Raw genomic sequence first — 17,896 nt, forward strand, 5'->3', positions numbered from 1 at the left:
GATAATGTATTCAGTTTGAAATGTTTTTTCAATTGTTTCCACAATTGTATTGAGTCTGAGATTATTGGATTGTACCTGCAGCATGTTCTGTTGATTGGTATAGGTGATAATATGACTGCCCTGATGGAGTATGGTAAACAGTCTTCGCGCTCCATCTCCAGTCCATCATGGGATGAGGTGTCATCATGTAGCCAGTAAGCAAGGGAGTGAATTCCAGCCGCCCAGTAATATAATCTAAAGTCCGGCAATGCCAGCCCTCCAACTGTTCTGTTTGCAAAGGTGCTCTTTTTTTATTCTGTGCCTTTTATAGTTCCATACAAAAGGAAGAATAATAGAATCCAGTTTACTAAAGAAGGATTTAGTGAGATATACAGGCAAGTTTTGAAAAAAGTAGAGTATCTGGGGGAGGAAGATCATTTTAATAACATTTACTCTACCCAGTGGAGAGATGGGAAGGGTCTTCCAGAATTGAATGCTGTGTTCCAACTTATTTAATAGGACGGGGTAGTTGGCTTTATAAAAGGCGCTGTATTTTCTTGTGGCAGTTATCCCTAGGTAGGTTAAGCTGTCTGATGTTATTCGGAAGGGGAATTGATTCAGGCAGGTTTTATCCTCCAGATGAATTGGTAATAGCTCACTTTTGCTTCAGTTAATTTTGTACCCAGAGAAAGAGCTGTATAGGTGAAATAGTTGTAATATAGATGGGAGTGTTACCAGTGGCTGCGTGACATGCAGCAAAATGTCATCTGCGTACAAGGAAATTTTGTTTACAGTATGCTCAGTATTATACCCATGGATCTCAGGGTGTGATCTAATAGATTCTGCAAGGGGTTCGATTGCTAAGGCAAATAGTAAGGGGCGGAAAGGGCACCCTTGTCTTGTGCCCCTTCCAAGCTGGAATGGTGCAGAAAGGGTTTGATTGGTAAGTACCCTAGCCTGGGGTTTCTTATATAATAAATTAACCCAGGATATAAATTTTTCACAACAGTTGAACTTTTGTAGGACTGAGAATAAATATGGCCATTCGACCTTGTCGAATGCCTTTTCAGCATCTAGACTGAGTATTATGAGGTCATTTTTGGTGGGTCTAGGGGAGTGCATAATATTGAAAAGGTGTCTAAAGTTGTGTAAAGAATTTCTTTTGGGAATAAACCCAATTTGATCAGGATGGATCAGTTTGTTCATATAGGCATTAAGTCTTCTTGCCAAGGTCTTGGCCAGGATTTTTTGATCTGTGTTTAATCATGAAATTGGCCTGTATGAACCCACCTCTTCTGGGCCCTTCCCTTTTTTTGGAAGTAGTGTGATGTGGCTTCAGTAAGTGATGGGGGAAAGGCACCATCTATATATGACTGGCTGTACATTTTACTCAGATAGGGGACAAGTAATAAACCAAACCACTGTATTTCATTGCTGAGACCATCTGGGCCAGGACTTTTGCCATTTTTAGTGACTTAATGGTTGCCAGTATTTCTCCATGTGAAACCTCTGCATCTAGGGAATTACGTTCCTCTTGATTTAATGATGGGAGGTTGCATTTGTTAAGGAACAATTGCATTGTTTCGGAGGGGGCACTTAGTTCAGGTGTGTATAGGGCTTTGACGAACTCTTTGAATTCTTCATTAATTTCTTTAGGGGTACTGTAAAGCGGGGCTATAAGGGACAGCGGGGTAATAAGGGACACTTTTCCGGAAAATGTTTTGAATGTAATTCTGTGGTTTTTACCTAGATTTCTTTAAGAATTCGTGGATAATTGATAAAAACAACACAAAACCGCATCCTGCTCAACATAAAAACCGCAGAATTACATTTTAAACATTTTCCGGAAAAATGTCCCTTATTACCCCGCTGTCCCTTATAGGCCCGTTTTACGGTAGATAGGATCTCACCTGCTCTTGACCTAATCTTGTGAATAGTCTTGTCATTTTCAATTTTTCGTAGTTGCCGTGCGAAAAGTTTGTGGGGTTTATCACCGAATTCGAAATACTTCTGCTTTGTAAAGATAAAGGCCTTGCATATTGTATCAGCTAGTAGTTTGTTAAGTTTATATTTTAGCGTTGAGATTTTTGTGTGTTTTTCGGCAGACGGTTGTTGGGCATTTGCCATATCTAACTGGTGGATTTGTTCTTACTCCAATTGTTTAGCCCTGTTCTGCTTTCTGCGAGATGATTGGTAGGAAATTATACAGCCCCTCAAGTATGCCTTGAGTGTGTCCCATAGTAATGTGGAGGGGGTGTCCTTATTGTCATTGGTTTCAAGAAACAACTTGATATGTTGTTCTATATATTCACAGAATTTTGCATCTGAAATAAGTTGTGGGTTAAACTTCCAGCTTCTCTGTGCAGATATGTTTTCGCTAGGCCTGAATGTGAAAGAGACTGGACTATGATCTGAAATAATGATGTTATGATATTTTGCATTGTAAGTAAGTGGAAATAATTTGCCATCGACTAGGAAGAAGTCGATCCTGGAATAGACATTATGCACCTTAGAGTGGAAGGAGAACTCTCTGCCAGCGGTGTTGGAGACGCGCCAAACATCAACCAGGTTCATATTGTCGATATATGATTTCAAAAGGACACCTGCTTTGGTTGGTTCAACCCTCTAGGTGGAGGACCTATCTAAATAGGTATCCAACACCAAATTAAAATCTCCGCCGATGATCAGATTGGTGGTAGAGATATTCGGTATTAGGTTTAGGGTCTTTCGGAAGAATTCTGGATCGTCATTGTTAGGGCCATAGATGTTTAGCAAGGTAACTGGGGTAGAGTAGATCTCCCCTATGACAACTACATATCTCCCCTCTTTATCCACTATTGTGGATAATTCCTTAAAAGGGACACCCCTGCGGATCAGGATGGCTGCACCTCTGGCTTTCACTGGGAAGTTAGAGTGGCATATTTGTTGTATCCACCTACATCTGAGTCTGACGTGTGAGTTATTTTTTAGATGAGTTTCTTGTAAGAAAATTATGTCAGCTTGCAGTGATTTTAGATGTGCTAGAACTTTACCTCTTTTAACCGGTTCATTAATACCATTCACATTCCATGAACAAAAGGTTATATCCTCCCTCCTCTTCCCTTATTGTATTTCACTGAGCATTAGACTGTGTAGGCTGTTCACAGGAAGATAGGCTTACCCTCCAACCTTCTGTCTTCTCTATAAGATATGTGCGACCTTGAGCTAAGTAACACTCCCTCAGCCCTCCTTCTCCCTTGCCCACCCCCCTCTCACCCATACATAAAAGTAAATACAGGAAAACCCCAAAACACAGTAGTTGGAACGTTATAAACAATGTGTGTTTTGCTCTTTCTGAGCAAAGAACAAATTTCAACTCCATCAACCAGCAGAGGTTGAACTCTTGATCCTTTCTGATAGTAGCTCTACAGAACTTCTAATAAAAACCTATGTATGGCTTAGCAATGGGATTTTGTATTACCCATTAAGTAGGATAGTCATTAACTCAGAAAACACAGCAGTCCCTATTAAGGTAACGTGAACGGAAAAATAGCACTGTTAATATATGAGTAGACCTTGCACGTATGGGATGACTCTCAGTTGTCTCTCCGGCCGAAGCGGCGTTCTGCATACAGACGGGCCTCCTCTGGGTTGGTGAATGTGGTCTCGTTCCCGTCGTGTGTCACTCTCAGCTTGGCTGGGTAAAGGAGTCTGAATTTTACCCCGGGCTTGTCTCGTAGTAGGTTCCTGGCTGGGGTGAATGCAGCTCGGCGCTTGACAACGGCGGGTGGAAAATCTCTGAAGATCTGGATGCATTGGCCATGAAATTGGAGGTTTTTGGTTTTAGAAATCTTCTGCATGATGTCTTCGAGGTCATGGCAGTAGTGCACTCGGCAAATCAGATGCCGTGGCGGGTCGTTATCTCCGGGACGCTCTTGTAGTGCCCTGTGTGCGTGGTCGATCACTGGTTTTACATTGAGCTTCAGCACGTCGGTTAGAAGCTGTGCCACAAAGTCCCTGGTTCTCTGGCCATCTTCTTGTCCTTCTTTAACTCCAGCAATTCTCAGGTTCTGACGTTTAGATCGCCCCTGTAAGTCCAAGCATTTCTCTGAGAGCTTATCTACTTGGTTGTTCAGCTGTTTCACTTGGGTTCTGAGTTAAACAACGATGTCTGAAGTAGCATTAGCCGACTCTTCCAAACTTTTTAATGTCTCACTTTGGGAGTCTACTCGGGAATTAACGGCATTAAATGCATTGTTGCTTTCTTCTCTTAGAGTGGTTATTTCTTCCCTTAAGGTTTTACTCACATCGGCAATTTTTTCATCGATTTTGTTGCAGATATCTGACCTAGCTTGCGCCAGTTCGGTTCGGAGTGAAGCTATAGCGGCCAGCACCTGTTGAGCTTCTGCATCCTGTCCTGTTAGCTTCTAGCTAACGTTCCATTAGCCAATACCCACACAGTGTTTTTGCCACAAAGTTAGTCAACTAAACTAGTCACAGTCAAACTAATCCCATACTCTACTAACCACACATCGCAAGCAACACACACAAAAGACAAAAGAATTGTATCAAACTTACAAAGAGCTAAAGTTACGTACCTGTCTAAGAGAAGCACAGCCAGCTTGGCATCTGTTTTGATTCCTTTTTGCTCCCGGAATTCTCTCCACCTCTGAAATGCCTGTCCAAGATGAACTTTTCTTTTGCTTCGTTGTCGATCTGACAACCTTTTTGCTTGCAGACTTTGCTCCGTTCGCTTCCTTTTGCGCTCCATGTGTGCCGTCTTCTCAACCAACTCTCCGCTCTGCTACTGCTAAAAACAACTAGCTCCGCTCTGCTACGCTCCGTCAGCGCACCGTATTTGCTGTAAATCGCTCCGTCTCTCACAGGAAATTCTAGACGAGTCGACAAAAAATTAATAAAATACAAATATTTACAAAACCAAAATGATTCATGAATCGAAAATGGGGGCATTAATAAGTGTAAATAATGAAGATTCATCCACATTAATGAGACTTTGTTACAAGCATAAAAATCTTCCTCGGTGGGTCTTTAAATATACACAGGTTTAAGTTTTAAGTGTAATCTTAAAACGAATTCTGTGGGAGCTATGGCGAGATGCGTCCTATCCTTTCATCACTCAACAGCGCCCCCCCCTAGAATCTGAGTTTTAAACAAGATAATTCTGTTATTTCTCTCCTGGATCTGATATTTAAAGTCACTTTCCTGCCAGCAGACATTTGTCAGATCCTTCACAGATGGAACATCAGGTAGAAACTTTACAACACAGGAACAGAATGTTTAAATAATAATACATTAAAAAATATCAGATAGTTACACAAAATCACAATCAAGGTGTGGAGGGGAACTGACATCACCAGAGTCCTTGAAAGACTGAGGCCGTTTCTCAATTCCAAGTATGCAAGGCCATACTCATGTGCTTGGTGAGTATGGACTTGCAAGTATGACTCCGAAGTACAGATTCCCGAGAATGCATCTCGGTTAATGTACAGTAGGAACACCAGCATACCCGATGACGTCACTGTCTCGGTTCATTCATGTTCAGTCTCAGGGTTCATCTGCTCTGGTTATTTTTACTTTGAAAAACAAGAAAATGGAACAGATACAATAACACAGCTCTGCATTTTCACGTTTTGATATAAAAACAGTTACTGTGTAGTAGTGTTGGTCTGAACGAGCCGAGGCACCGATTCACGTATCATGCACTGAAAGCAATACCTCAGCCGAGCTGTATCACTGAGCGTATCACTTTAAGAAAAGTCACGTGACCGACACAGTAACTGTGTCGTATTGTATCATGTTGTATCACGTGTCCTCGAGGCGCCAGTTCTACTTGAGGAAGTCCAGCACCCATCGACTCACTTGTTGCTTCGACGCTGTTCATTGCTATGGAACCTCCGAGAAAGAGAAAGTACTCTGCCGTGTGGGATCATTTTGACCTTATATCACCTGATAAGGTAATTTCTTTGTACTTCGTTCCAATTTAAATGGCTGACAAAATCTGTAGTGTATATTTTTATGATCCACAGGTTAAATGTCGTCTGTGTTCAACGGAGTTGTCTTATGCAACCCGAAACACATCATCAATGCTACGGCATTATAAAGCTCGTCATGAAAGAGAAGACAATACACCAGGAATGGATACTGGTGGATTATTATTTTGTAATCTATCACTAATTATTATGGAGGCTAATTACATTCTAAATCAAACTGTTTTTTTTTTTTTACTTCAAGCCTCTAGAAAACAGGCCCTCAATCGATGCATTATAAATATGATAATCAAAGATTGCCAACCTTTAAGCATCGTTGAGGACGAGGGATTCAGGGAGATGCTCCAGACTCTTGAGCCATCATACGCAATACCAACCAGAAAGGTACTGTACTATATTTCCATAATATTATATTGACAATATTTCAATGGAATTCTGGATCTGTAATAGACTCTGGTAGAGAAATTATTGGTGGTTTGCTAATAAGAAAGGTACTATATGTCAGAAATTGCACTTATCATTAGGAGTTTCAATTATTATTGTTTGAAGATTTTCTTCTACTTTACAGGCTCTAAAGGAAATGGTTTCTGAGAGATATGCAGCAGAAACCCAGAACATTAAGGAAAAATTACACTCCACCAATGCAATCAGCCTTACAGCAGATATGTGGACTTCAGTAAACATGGAGGCCTACTTGGCTGTGACTGGCCACTTCTTTGACACTGAAAATAAAATGTGCACCACTGTGCTGGGAGTTAAATATTTTCCCAAGAGCCACACAGCAGAGAATATTGCTGAGGTAGGTTTTTTGAAAATATTAATAATGGTATCTGTTGATGTCATGTACTTGTCATATACTCATAGACTTATTTTTTATTTCTGTATTTTTTTAGGTCACACAAGATCTGATTGACAGCTGGGCCATCACAGGGAAGGTTGCACGCTTTGTAACTGATGCCGGGGCAAATATGATCGCGTCTGCAAGACTATTAAAAATCGGGCATAGTCCTTGCATCGCACATACTTTAAATTTGATTGTTAAAAAATCTTGCGATCAAGTGTCAGACCTAACTGATATCCGACATAAAACCAAAAACATCGTCACCTATTTTCGTTCCAGCACTCTTGCCAAGGAAAAGCTGAGTCACGTGCAGCAACAAATGCAAAAACTAATTCTGAAACTCATAAATGAAGTTCCTACATGCTGGAACAGCACATACCAAATGCTGTCAAGAATAGCAAGCCAAAAAGAGCCTGTTTGGGTGAGTCTGGCATCTTTAAAAACACCATTGCCTGCACTTACTGGAGAGGAGCATGACATCATTGCAGAAGTCCTGATTGTGCTTGCCCCTTTTAATGCTGCTACTGTGGAGCTTTCAGAGGAGAAGCGAGTGAGTGGGAGCAAAATAATCCCGATGATGAAAATGCTTCATCATACAATGCAAAAATGTGCTCCATCTCTGGAAACATCAGTTGGAAAAAAACTGCGTCATGAACTCGACAAAAGAGTAACCGAAACCTTGAACAATTATGAATCTTCCAGTCATCTGTCTCTGGCAACCTTATTAGATCCACGATTTAAAGCCCTTGGATTCTTAAATGGGACCAAAATAAATGATGCTGTGAAGAAACTAAAATCTGAATGTGCTGCAGAGATGAGAATTTCTGGGCCACCTTCGGCACCACAGGAAGATCAGCCTGGCCCCTCATCTCATTTGCCAGCATCTTCTATATCAGGTGTGTATTTATTTATTCAAAATGTTTTCGGGGTGATATATTTACATTTGAAGCTAATCATGTCTTGTTTTACAGACAACCTGTGGCAACAGCTGGACATGGAGGTGGCCCGTACTCGAACAAGTACAAGTGTTGTGGCTGATGCCATGATAGAAGTACAAAGATACCTTTCATCAGCAAACATTCCCAGAACCGAAGATCCACTGGAACACTGGAAATCTCAAAAGAATACCTACCCACACTTATTCAAACTGTCCCAAAAATATCTGTCTACTCCAGCCTCATCAGCTCCTTGTGAACGAATTTTCTCCAAAGCTGGAGAAATTGCATCCAAGAGAAGAAATCGTTTGAGCCCAAACATGCTTCAAAAACTTCTCTTTCTGAATAAAAATGTTTAATGTTATGGAAACTCATTACAAGTGTGCCTTTAGTTATATGCTGCAGTACATTTTTTTAACCACTAGATGGAACCCATACACATACCAATACAGCGTGATACAGCGTCGACACAGTAGGGGGAATGTGTGACACGCACACTGAGGTATCATCTGCACATCACTGCTGTGTAGATATATTCAGTTTTGTAAGATCATTGTAAATGTTTTTTTAAATGTTTTCAAGTCTGTTTTATTGACAGCTGTAGTTTGTGATGAAATGAACAGTTTCATTCTCAGTTCTATCAGTGGATCCACTAAAACTTTTCAGAAACTGATTGCCGAAAAAATATTAAGACTTCAGGAGGACACCTCATAATGCAGGGCTGTTTTCTCTGACCAGCCACTCATAGCCGTCTAACCTGGACGCTCACATCTCTGAAATAGTTGGAGTAAATTTTTAAACAGGCTTTATCTGATAAACTGACCACGTTTACACAACTACTTTCTCATATCGATAAATGTGGGCGGAGCGAGAACATTTCTGGGTATTTCTTTCGTTCTCAGTCAGATGTGTACTTTGAACCGTAACAGTACTGAGTCTCTGACTGATGACGTCTCACGAGTACACAAGAAGGCAAGTACAGACAAGAACGCATATTGAGAAACGGCCTGACTTCTCCAGAGGGAGACCACTAGGGGTCGGGCAGGAAATCACAGAACAGAACGAGGCTACGGAAGGCGACGCAAGAGAAACAACTACAGCTCAAACTAAACAAGTCAGACTTAATCTTCTGAAAGAAGATACACGATCAGCCACAACATTCTGACCACTGACAGGTGAAGTGAAGAACATCGATCACCTTGTTTTAGTCCAACGTTCTGCTGGGAAACCTTGAATTGTGACATTCCTGTGGATGTTTGACACGAACCACCACCTAAACCTGCAGGTCAGCAACCCCCAGTAACAATAATCAGTTATTTTTTAGCACCATGCGTGTTTAAATTCGTCATGTACAAAATATTAATTAGAATTTTCGGGGAAAATAGTCTCCTGCTCATCTCTGCTGAGCTGCTGGGGCGCTGGAGAAATCGCCCTTCCAGTGCAGCAGAGCAGCCAATTACTGACAAGAGATTTGACACAGCAACAGAAATTTATCCAATCAGTGTCGTCGAATCTGATGCCCAGAGGGGCGAAATCGATTTCGCCCCAAGCCAAGTGAGCATGTGTGAGTGCGGTGGATAACTGTGACAGTGACAATGATGGGCGACGCAGACGGTGAAAGTATACGATCTGTTCTCCTAAATTCATTTGAAAGGAGAACATTGGTGGAAAAACAAAATAAAACAGCGAGGCCCAGATCAACCTAATATCAAAATAAGTCAAACCAGCGAGAAAGGTAAATTTTATACAAGAGGCTTCTCTCATAATTGGTACAATAGGAAGGCTTGGCTAGCTGGATGCAGTCATGCAAATGCTTTATATTGCTTCCTGTGTTTGCTCTATAAAACGGCTGGGACAGACACAGCATGGACTGTTTCAGGAGTAAGAGATATGAAACATTTATCCGAGAAAATAAAGAAACACGAGAGTAGGAGGGCACATATGGAGAACACCGTTAAGCTAACGATGCTAGGCAAGGCTAACATCGCGATGCAGCTAGATGAAGAGATGAAGAGTGACACACAGTTACACACTGAACTGTTCTGAAGTGGCCTCCAATGAGCCCTGATCTGAATCCTACTGAACATCTGTGGAAGCAGCTGAAACATGCAGTCTGGAGAAGGACAGCCTTCACACCTGAGACAGCTGGAGCAGTTTGCTCACCAGGAGTCCACAGGTGCAGAATCTCACTGAGAGTTACAGAAATCACCTGACTGCAGTGACTGGTTTAAAAGGTTGTGCAACAAAATATTAAGTTAAGGGTACCATCATTTTTGTCCAGGCCTGTTTCATATTCATGCAAAGTAATCTTCAGCAGAAGAGTACTGTCTGTCTGTAAACACACATTTATTCCCTTGACCAGATTTTTCTTTGTATAAAGTTGACTTTAGCTCATCATCCATAATGTATTGCACTGAGTAATTTGTGGATATTTAGTCTAAATAGTGTTTCTGATGTAATCTGCTCATCATTTTCTGGCTTGTTCACTGAAATGTTGAAATCATCCAAATTGTTGCAGATTGTATTTTTCTTTGTCTGCTAATTGAAAAATCACTGAATTGTTGCAGTTCTGATCAGTTAGTAACATTTATCTTTATCATAAATTACTGTACAGTATTTTTCTGTTCTAGTATTAATTTCTTAATATACTTAACTCTTAACATAATACTTGAGTCGTCAATTCAACACTAATGCACTGTTTCATGAGCTCAGCTGTAGAGATCATTTATTGCCAAAATTGTGGTTACACAATATGTTGTTCATGTTTTGTGCAAAAATGCCTCAAGTTATTAATATTGGCATTAAATAATTATTATTTCAGAGAGCACTGCTATCCTGCCGTTTCTGTTCAGCTGTATCGGGATGGTTACTGAAACTGACTTGATATGGCACAGCCCCACCGAGAATATTTGTCACCAGCCGCCACTGACAACCCCCTATAGCAACAGCAGTCCTTCACTCAAAAAACTGAAACGTTGACTTTAACTAAATTTATTTTGTCAACAGGTTCCACGTAAATGTATTATGTTAGTTGAAAGCAAAAATGTTACGCTCATCTAACTTAATTAATTTGTATTACATAAACACAACGTAAACTGACCCAACTAGATAAAATTATGTCTGTTCAACAAAAGATATTTATGCTTATGCAGTCAAATTCAGTTATGTTATATGGACATAAATAATATATTTTCAGGCTACATATTTTACATTTGTCCTTTAAACATATATTTTATTCATAGAACTGTAATAATAAATCTAAGTTCAATTTATTAGACGAGGTTTTCATCCAATTCATTTCATACTAATTAGTGTAACCTAATTCTACTTTGTCAACAGGTTTCACACAAATGAATTACATACACCCAACATATTTTTGTTATTTCCTTTATTTAGCAATATTCACTGAACATTTTGTTGACCCTTGGTCCAAAATAAAACCACGGCAGACCACTTGAGCAGTGACACTGCATTACACTGTAGTAATGACAGCAGTGGTGGAAATGCATCTTCAACACAATGTAAGACATAATGAAGCATCAACAGTGTGATCGAGGAGATTCTGAATCAGAGGAGAGTATTAATGTGTTTGAAGATGACAAGGATGCTTCTTCCCCACTCTGGTTCATGCTGCCTGGGCTGAGGTCTACAGCATCTGACAAGCAGATGATTTTCACTGTGCTTTTGTCTTTAATATTGCACATTTGGTTAAGGTTAACAAACTCATTATCAAAATCACTGTCCATGTACTGGAGTCTTATGTTCCCCTCTATGTCAAACTGACGTTTGATCTCATTTGCAAGATCCTCAGCAGACGTTGGCATGCCTGATTCTATGATCAGTTTTTCAGCATTGTCGGAACCAAGAATGATCCGCAGTTTTACTGGTGCAGCCATCATCCAAATGCATCAGTCAAGAGAAGCTGAAAACACAAGTAGAAAGTGATTACATTTGTATAAATTAAAAGCATTCAAATTAGAAAGAAACCAACTGACTTTGGTCATACATAAATCAAACAGGACACTAAAGCAACCCACAGACAGAAGCCAGTGACATAATGATAGTACTGCAGTATGGAAAATGAAATGTCATACTATGGTTAACAGTGCTCAAATTAGTTGCTTTAGGTTGGAATAGGAGTAGTAGTAAGACATATTCTGATATTTTAAAATGCTACATAATATCAAGTCTCATATCAAAATATCAATATGATATCAAAATATTGCTAGTGCATGCACAGAAGAGGTTAGTAAACAACCAAGTGGAAAAATGTGGCGGGTTAGTATTCGGTTCTCATGCTGGTAAGAATGCACATCTAGGAAGCTATCAATTAAGGCCATTTACTCACATATTCAACATGTTCTTGTAATATATGGATATCTTTTAAATGTAACCAGTCATAGGGGCCCAACAAAGTAGTCATGTCATGGGTACTTCTCTGCCAGATCGTCGTGTGTGATCAGGGACAATCTGCCAGTTGGACATGGTTCCAGTTCAAAGGCCCGGTAGTGCTCTCTAAATCAAGCTGAGAACATCTTGACTATGAAATTCAACGTACATGCTTGTGCTTTCAAATATTTCTCTTTCTGCAACTACTCCAGGTTTAAAGTCACTGTAAGAATAACCATGATGCTTTCTATTTTTAATGTGATTTAAATGTCCCATAAATATTTGTACTAAATGTACAACCCTTGAACATGCAGGGGACTGTTTCACTGGCTTTGAGATGCAAATTTACATGAGTAAAATACTCCTTTGCAGAGGCAGCTTCAGAGAACCCACAAACATGACAGCTGAATGTCACCAATGTCAGTGTTTGCTGCAATGTTTCTCTAGTGTGGACTCTAGACAAATGTGACCTGAGAGCATTCCATGACTTAGATGTACATGGACAACTATTATATGGGCAAGGATATGGTTGCACGCGTCCATAATGTGGATGTTTTAATCGGTAATGTTTAAGTAACTGGGCTCTAGTTAAGGTCTTTGAACTGCAACCTTTACACTGCCACATTCACATCTGGGAGGGGAAGGGGGAAAAAATGCAAAAAACAAAACAAACAAACAAAAACACATATAAAAAAACACAAAGGATATATTGGTAAAGGAAATTTGTAAAACAGTTGTTAGAAAGAAAAGTTTGACTGTGAACATACCACGGGCAAGCTCAGCAGTGCCGTCAATCAAAGAGTTAGGAAACAGCGATCACACCCAGGATCTGAAATTCATCATGTTAAAAGGATTCATAAATTAATGTAGTTCATTACTGGAACATTACTACAAATCTTAAAAATAAAAACATATTTAGAACAAGAGCATGAGAATTCATCTGTCACCTGATAAATGTTTTTCAAAACAAAAATACTGGCAACTCAAAAATAGCTAGTTGTGATCATACCTGTTATGAATACTGTGCTATGGGCAGACAGGAAGAAGCACCAATCAGGACTCACTCTCTATTCAGGAGATGAAATATTGCAACATGATTATTACAAAGAAAGAAAAAGAAAAATACAAACATCAAACAGCTTGATTATTTGTGTGCAGACACATTTCCTTTAAACCTACTTTCATGTCAGTCCTCACCATGACTTACATGCACTTAATCCAAGTAAAAAAAGAACAACAAACAAAACACCAGTACACCCCAAAAAAATTCCAAAGTGTATATAAATATGCAAAGTAAACTTTCAAATGAATCACAAAGTGGATTAGCACTACCTTACTGCTTTGAATATGATCAGTGCCATGCCGTGCTTAATATGCCTCAGATCCACAAATTTGTAACTTTCCCATGTGTCAGATCATAACATTCATTTTCTATGAAACAGGTTCACACCTGTGCTTTCATCAAACAAACTAAAGCTTGTGTTATTACATGTTCACTCGTTAGAGTTTTCTTGTCTCTGTGTCACACAAGGCGGAGATCGGATACGATGCACGTACACACACACAAAGACAGGTGCGTGCACAAACAGGTGAAGAAAGTCCGTGAACAGAGAGCAGCCTCCCAAAACATGTCATGTCAACCAGGTAACGCTAAGCAGGATCAGTTATGAGCTATGAGTTCAATGAAACAGATGAGTACACATAATTATTTATCTTTATGTCCGGACTAGCAGCCCCCACCCCTCCCTCCCACTGCCCCTCAGCATACCCGCCCTACCACATCAAGTTAAAAACCCAGGACGAACACTGTCCTTAGTAAAGCACTGTATGTATGTATGTATGTATAAATAAATAAATAAAATTAAAACGCAACAACAGCAATGTTGGTTTACAGTTAAGGTGATTATACTTACATATAACTCAGCCGCAGCAGCCTTCAGTTGTATCTTTCACCTGCGAATACGAGAGAGTCCAATTAGAATTCACTCTTCAGTGAGGGAAAAAGAAACACATTCAATTTTGTGATGTATAACATTAAATTTAAAAAGGAAGAGTCTGGAGAGTGTTTTTGTACAAAAATAAAGAGAATTATAGCAAAGTAAGAAGGCTACTAGCCCCAGTAGCTGCCCTGGATGTTTCCAAATACTAGCACCTTTACCTCCCTCGGCAGCAGGTCCGCAAAGATAAAGAACTACAGTCTAAGTGATGCCACTGAGCCGCAGACTAGAGGGAGTGTAACACATATGTTGCGGGCATGGACGGTAATGGTTAGAAATTCAGTCGGATGAAGAAAACAGTAAAAGATTGAGTATGAGAGTCATTGTCATGAGCTAGATCGATGCTAACTTTGGCTAGAGGTAGTGGTTAGCTAACCCTGCAAATGTCCCTTCCCAGCTCAAAAAAAGGACTCTACTGCTCCGCACAACATAACACTGCAGGCTCCTGTTGGTGGTGACAATTTACCCTTGGCAAATGCCACTGGTGCCTCATTTTAGCAGCTAACGTGTAACGTACACATAAGCTAAAGTAGCCTATGTGTAACCTCTTAGTCCCCCTCCCCCCAGACGTCCTTGAACGACAAGTTACTGCTTCGAACGCTTCGGAAATACAACTAAAGTGCTGTATCACAAATACACAATCATATCATGCTCAATATGAAAACGCTACAAGGTGTATAGAATAAAAACGGCATCTTACCTCTCTCAACTCGAGACAACCCCTTCTCCGAACGTCTTTGCCTCCACTGCATGGACCGCCAAAACAAACACCAACAAAGGTGACTGTTAAGTGTGCGCATGCATAGTCTGAAACATTTGAAAATTCTTACTGCCACCTTGTGGGTATAATGAGTATTTAAATCATTATCACTTAATTAAATGGTTTGTGTTTAACCAACGCAGATTTTTTTTGTACACATAATGAAAGACACAATTACACAGACTTTATTAAAAATATATATTTAAACTTAACAGATACACATATTTTAAGTAAACTGAACACATAAAAATTATATACAGTTAACAACCCACCTAATTCACTTTTTTGAGTGTTGATGCCAGTTTCCACCCTCAGCAGTACAGTCCACCTCCACACACCACAAAAACTGCTCAGGAGTGAACCGGAGAACATGACAGAACTAAGGTGTTCACCCCAGATCCAGATCTTATTGAGCATCTGTGGATGGTCCAGGATCAGCCTGATCTAGGTAGGTCCTACCCTGCAACCCACAGAACCCACAGAGTCCACAGGGTTAGGGTTAGGTCCTGAGTACATGATTCATTTGGTCAGAGGAGTTTCAGCAACATAAAGGAACCAACACTATTAGGCAGGTGGTCAGAATGTTATACCTGATCAGTTTATATTTTAACCCCTTAAGCTGCGGTCAATTTTCCCCTGAAATTTCTACTGAAGATGTACAGAAAGTAAATTGAATGCTGTTCTTGAACTGTTTGGAGTACAGGCATGGCTGGGGTCTCCTTTGAAAGCTGACAAGTTGCATTGTCACCCAGTGCAGTAAAAATTACTCTAGGTGCTACTGGCACAGAGTTATTTATGTTGGAACACACTGAATTAGGAGGAATTTTATTCTCGCCTAAATTTTTTCCCTAATAAAACACCTGAAAATTAGTGTGGCAGCACTGTGACAGCTTGAAACACAACAAGGCAACAGCCTGGGGTCTTACATAGTTCAGGACAAAATTTCAGAGCAATACTACAAGAAATGAGTGTTTCACACATGTTTTTGTACTAATATGCCCAATTATGTCAATTTTGGACACCCTATGTACACCCTGTGAAAAAATGGTATATAGTCGTTTATTAGCGCTTTTTCACACTATTTTCACTCCAAAAACTCATAAAGAACTAAAAAAATCACTTCAGATAAGCTTCAGTGTGGATCTTGATCTGAATCAGAGGCTCAGACGGAGACAGAGAAAAGCTGCAGCTCCTGCAGAGCCGGAGGTGTCAAAACTCACACTCGGCCGCTAAAACCCGCCTCTCGGCTATTCAACAAGCTCATTGGCTACATGCCCTGTCAGTCAAACGTTTCCTCCGACGTGTTTTGCATCAGAATTTCAGGAAGAGATGTGAGTCAACAGATCCATCGGCCATGGCAACCATAGATATATACAAACACTAGATGGCTCATGAGCGCTGTCAGCCTATGGGGAGCGACGTCGCCACATGGCGGCCATCTTGGGACAGGGCTGCTCGATCACTCATAACATTAAAGTCAATGGAGCATGGATTTTAAAATCACTGTAGATTGCTCAATTTTCAACCGATTTTAGAACAGCTTGGTTTGTTATAAACGTCAGAGATGTACTTCTTTTACTGCTTACATAAGAATAATTAAAACCATTGAATTCATATAATAATGAACACAGATATCATCTTTTTTCAGCATAAATGGATGTAAATGTAATTTTATTATTTAGTATTGCACTTCTTTATTACTATCAGCTTTCTAATGCACAGATAAAAACAAAGCTCAACCAAAATCAATGCACAACAAACACAGATGTTGTCTTTTCTCTTCATGAACCTGGTGCCTACATTACCCACAATGCATTTCGGCTGCAGGCTAACTAATCCAGGCATAGATGTATACAAACAATAAGTCTAAGGTCTCAATCAAAGTCTCTTAACAAGCAAATAAATACAACCACAACCACAAAGAATGTAATTTCGCCTAAAGATTAGGTTCTAAAAAACGTTGGTCTCAGGAAAACCTAATAATTGAAAATCAGATTGTGAGTAACACCATCTTCAATGTGAGTAGCCAGGCAGAAAAGACACACAACTATGCCGCATTTTTCAAAACGAAAAGCTGCGATTTCGGAATTGAGCCTGAATCATAGCCACGTTAATAAGGTTTGTAATAAACTAAACCGTTTGTAAATCAATCAAGAATTGAGCGAGTTATGAGTGTTAAAGTGAGGAAATCATCCACCTTACCATTGACTACAGTACAGTGCGCCAGAGCTGTCCCCTGTCCTAAGATGGCCGCCAAGTGACGACGCCGCCGACTCCGTCTTGAGACATCTAGTGTTTGTATATATCTATGATGGCAACGGCTGGCTGTTCCGGGTTCGGAGGCAGCGATGAGTCACTTGATTGGCTGAAACGCGGCTGGGATCGAAGACAGAGGCTCCAGTCGCCATTTTCTGACCGAGATCGTGAGGCTAACAGAAGGATTCATAAAATTATGGATAAAAATGCAGTGACTTATGGAACGCGCAGCGCCACCGTGCGCCACGTGGACGCGCACGGAGCCGAGCGATTTGTGGATTATTTACTTATTTCTTGACATGTTTTGGGCAAAATATGATACTTGCTAGTATTGTCTGGATGACTACTCTTGGATTATGGCCGGTTTTTGTGGATTATTTTCATCGTTGATCGGTAAAAGACCATCGGAAGGTGAGTTATGCCCTTTATGTGTCCCTTTAAACTTTTGTTGTTTGTTTTAGAAATGTGTTTATATCACCCGCTGTGGTAATCACATCTGAAAGTGGTTTATACCGGCGGATTCATGAGACTCTAAGCTTTCCATGGATGTATACTGTTTTTATCGTCCTGTTTGAAGCCAAAAATGGTTTTGCCGTTAAACTTCAGCCGGCCATCTTGGGCCCGTATTCGGGCCCGTGCAGCTTAAGGGGCTGACAAACCATGACTTGCTGTAATCAAGCTTGGAAATTTTAAAGGCAAGACTAGACTGGAAAAGCACACTAAGGGCTTAACACGAAACACTACTACGCCAC

At 40.2% G+C, this 17,896-nt stretch overlaps 1 long non-coding RNA gene across 1 annotated transcript; it reads right to left on the reverse strand.

Moving 5' to 3' along the window:
• Positions 1 to 13,140: 13,140 nt before the first annotated feature.
• Positions 13,141 to 14,907, reverse strand: LOC127532654 (uncharacterized). The gene is made up of 3 exons (XR_007940186.1): positions 14,829 to 14,907; positions 14,045 to 14,084; positions 13,141 to 13,198 (listed from the first exon to the last, which is right to left on the reverse strand). It is a non-coding gene; the product is annotated as an uncharacterized LOC127532654 (long non-coding RNA).
• Positions 14,908 to 17,896: the final 2,989 nt, after the last annotated feature.

This window comes from Acanthochromis polyacanthus, chromosome 24 (genome assembly GCF_021347895.1).
Source record: "Acanthochromis polyacanthus isolate Apoly-LR-REF ecotype Palm Island chromosome 24, KAUST_Apoly_ChrSc, whole genome shotgun sequence".
Lineage (NCBI taxonomy): Eukaryota > Metazoa > Chordata > Actinopteri > Pomacentridae > Acanthochromis > Acanthochromis polyacanthus.